Here is a 4,094-nt window from a genome sequence, read left to right on the forward strand (position 1 = left end):
TGCAAAAAGAAAGAAAAAGAAGGTCCTTTACATCTCTATCTACCATTGCAGAGTCCACAGGATACCTGGCTCCTCCCTTAAAGACCCTACTCACTACCAACAAACTGTGTTCACACTCCCAGCCTCTTGCTGGAGGTGTAGAAATGTGTGACTGAAGAACTCTTTCTTCCTGCCATCAGACTCCGAAACACCTGACAGGAGTTTGTAAACTTGTTTTACCTCCATCTATATTCCTCTGTTTGCACACATGCAATTGCACACTCACTGCTGTCTACTGCACGTGCAGCTGAGGTAGCATTCTAGATTGATATTTACATAGTATTTGATTTTATTTGTATATATTTATATAAAAATAGCATATATTTTTTTTAAATGTTATATTCCTATTATTTTATAACCTATTATAACCATCCGTTATTCTATTTATATAATTTATTTGATTTTTTTTATTTGACATCTCCTGCTGATTGATTGAAGGACCTGAAGGGGCAGCAATACGCCTTTTGTTGAGTCTGCCGAAAATCCAAGAAGAAGAAGCAGCGGCAGTCGAAGAAGAACTGTAAACAAACTAAAGTGAGGCGGCGTTTGTGTTTAGTTTTTAGGTTTTAACAGAAGATGGAGGCACTCAGCAGGCGGGCTCTGGACCGGATTTACTCCGCGGTAAATTTTCTTTATTTATTCTATTGACTTCTCAGTCACCGGGACTAGACGCGGTAACCGTTAGCAACAAGCTACAGCCTGGAAACAGTAAAGCTAGCGAGGAAGACACTAACAAGCTGATATTTAACATCATAAAGACCAAAAATAAATGCATACAATTTTTCACTCGCATCAAAAATAGAACACGTAGAACATTGGAATGCCTGTTTGATTGTGAAAACACAAAATTACCGACATGTAACAAATTGCTTTATCGTGTGCGTTTATTGTGGTCCAGTTTTTGTTTATTACGTACGACAGGAAAACAGTCATAGTCTGAATGTCAGCATCATGTGAGTTTGTCACAGAAAAGTTGTGTGTGGTCTTATACACTCATCAGCCTCAACTCATATTAGGTACAACTTGCTGGTTGGACATGAGCTGTTTTAACTCTTCGTGGCACAGATTCAATTGTCCAAAATGTGTTTAAAATGCTGCTTAGAGCACGTTTAACCATCTTTCCAAGGTTTGAAGTCCTTCTGAATCAAGTCTCTCTCCGGCCTTCAGGTATTGCTGGCAGTTGTGGTTTTGTCCTGGTCTTATGTGATCTACGCCAGCAGGATCGCCTCCGTTTGGCTGCTGGAACAGAGGACGCGTCGTTGACCGTGCGTCAGAGTGCAAGCGTACAGGTCTGTGTTCTGGTCATGATGACATGTGGTATCATAAGTCATCTCCACGGACACCTGCACAGTGTAAAGGGTGTAAACTGTGGTATTGTTCAAAGCACAAAGTGAGCGTCATGCATAAAAGACAAAGCATGTTAGGAAGAGCTCTTTTAGCTGCTGGTACAAATGGGAGAAACAGACCCTGTTTCCCTGCTCATATGAACACCTCACTGCTCTTTTCACATCCCTTTAAACCCAGCCGTCTGGTTGAAGTCACTGCAGCACCACCAGGGGTCAGTATATGAACTGTGATCTGCTGCAGATCTCAGGCTTCAGTCAGATTTTTGCTTAACTTTTTAAATTTGCTAATTAAAGTTCCTAACTGAATGACATGACCCTAAATATGAGCCTGGTTGTGGGTTAGATTCTCTAGGTACATAACAAAAGACCCTTTAGTGCTTGTTTATTGCCTCCTTTAGTTGAGTTGAAGCTTGAAGATCAGGCTGGTCATTTATCCCCGCACGAGAGGATGTTGTAGGATTTTTTTTCCTAAAGTCTACAGTCATTTGTTTAGTTGTGGATGTATTAGTGTGTCTGGAAGGACTTTCTTTGAAGTGAAGATCTTTGGGTTTCAGAAGGTTAAACCTGTTCCTCCTGCTCTGGTCTCAGGCTGATGGACCCCTTTGAGCCCTCGTTCCAGAGGTTCAGACCTGAACATATGGTGACTGTTCAGGTATGAGAGGACAGAAGCGGCTGAAAGCACCAGAGGTTTCCAGGAGGTCAGATCTGAAAGGAGACGACACAACAACCAAAAACTGGTTTAAAAGTGGGAAAAGACGGCGTAATGAGAGACACAATGAAGACGAGCTCCGAACTTGAGCGGGTTCTATGGGGACTGTGTTTAGCCCACAACACAGTAAAACCCCACAACATCCACTCTGATACTTTATGTTGTAATTACTGCTGAGTAACTTAGAGTAATTGAAGCTGGATTAATGACTTCTTGGGCAGTCAGACCAGATCTCTCTCTTTAATTGAGACTTTTATACATTGTCCCACATCTGTCTCACATTTTGACTTCTTCTGCACTTTTTCTAAAGTGTGGCTTTTACCCAGTGCATATCAAGGGAAGGCTTTTTTATATGTGTCAAATAAAGATTAGCCACTTTAATGTTGGGAATGTTACAAATTACCAGAAAGTCATAAGATTTTCACATTTTAGTGATTATGATTGGAACCACCACAAATGAAATGGAGTGTCAGTATATACCGATAAATAGTGTTTTTGTTGTAGTTGTTTTGATTTTGCACGGAAGCAAGTCTGGTGTGAAGTGACACAGTATGCTGTGCCACAACTGACTAAAAATAGCTAAACTCTGGTATACTTTTTATTGACATAATCTATGGATACATCACTACTGACACCCACAGACAGTTTCAGTTGGAACAGCAGGAGTATGTAAAGACTATCACATGCGCGCCCTTTAAATCTTATTATATTTACTTAAAAAAAGAATTGGGAAAATTGCATTCACATATATTGGATTACCTCCCAGCATTTTTAACACTTTGTCCCACACTTACACATATCGTTTATTGGGATCTGGTCAGCCAATCAGGAATCTGTATTTTTTTGTCTTATAATCACAATAAAAATGCTCCAACAACATAAACAGGGTCCAGGGGTCCAATTCAGGAACTCCAATTAGCTGAGGTGAAGCTTAGCCGCCTGTGTCATCATCCACCTGTCAGTCAAAGAGGCCACGCCCCAATAATGCAAACTTTAAACCTTAATATAATTTAAACAGATGACTTATAAAAAATTCACCCTCCCTTAGAGTTGTTAAGAAGAGGGGAATTAGCTATAGGGTTCAAAACCTTTATTGTAGCAGGGTGTAAATATGTTTGTTTGTCTTGTAAAGTCAGATGTTTTAACACAGTCACTCTAGTGGACATTAGAGGAACTGCAGGCTTCACATTCACAAAGTTATTTATTCAGTACATGTAATTCTATAACTAGACACTACGGCTGAATCACCAAAAAGTTTTCTGCAGTTTTTTTTAATGTTTGTTTTTTAAAATTCAATTTAAACTCCCAAGTGTGAACTTCCCTAAGGTCTAAATGTGTCTTTAACATTGGGAAACCTGATGGTCTGATGCTTTGTGTAGTTTAATATTAATTAAATTTAATATTACCTGATCTACCTCTAAATTAATGTAAAAGCAATAAAAAACGAGTATCTGGTCATTTTTCTGTATATTTCAACATTAAAGATTAGTTTCTTCAGCTCATGTGTGTTGAGATGTTTCATTTTCATGCCACCAGGGTTGAACAGATTTATGTTAAACAGAAACAGGGATAATAATGGAGACGTGTGTCCTCTGATGTATTCAGTAAATAAACCTCAGACACACACACAGGAGGTTGATTTGGAAGGAAGAGGTTTGCTCTTTGATGTGTGCCCTCAGATATGTAAATGCTCTTAACAGAATGGGTGAGTGAGGGCAAGTGAGGTAAGGAGAGAATGAGAAGCAGAGAGAGAGAGGGGGTTCTCTTTATGTAAATACTCATTCTGTTATCAAAAACCACTTCAAGCACACACACACCTTCTGTCATCTGTAATTAAAATCCTGCTCATCGTTTCTCCATCTGCTCTCGTGTTTGGGGCCCCGAGACCTTTTCATGGAAAATTAAAAACATTGATGGGAATGTGGGCACGATCCCACCTGCCAGAAAGATCCAGAGCCCTCTGGAAACCACTGGAAATATGTGATAAATGTGAGGGGGGT

General features: G+C 39.7%; 1 long non-coding RNA gene across 2 annotated transcripts; it reads left to right on the plus strand.

Annotated features, from left to right (window-relative positions):
• The first annotated feature begins 495 nt into the window (after positions 1–495).
• On the plus strand, positions 496–2,489 carry LOC102291329. 2 transcript variants are annotated; one of them, XR_317545.3, is made up of 3 exons: positions 500–660; positions 1,207–1,328; positions 1,974–2,489. It is a non-coding gene; the product is annotated as an uncharacterized LOC102291329 (long non-coding RNA). The 2 variants fall into 2 exon arrangements; XR_006053167.1 differs by having other exon boundaries at positions 496–660; positions 1,207–2,489.
• The last annotated feature ends 1,605 nt before the right edge of the window (positions 2,490–4,094 follow it).

This window comes from Haplochromis burtoni, unplaced genomic scaffold (genome assembly GCF_018398535.1).
Source record: "Haplochromis burtoni strain Fernald_Lab_line unplaced genomic scaffold, NCSU_Asbu1 Contig_660, whole genome shotgun sequence".
NCBI lineage: Eukaryota > Metazoa > Chordata > Actinopteri > Cichliformes > Cichlidae > Haplochromis > Haplochromis burtoni.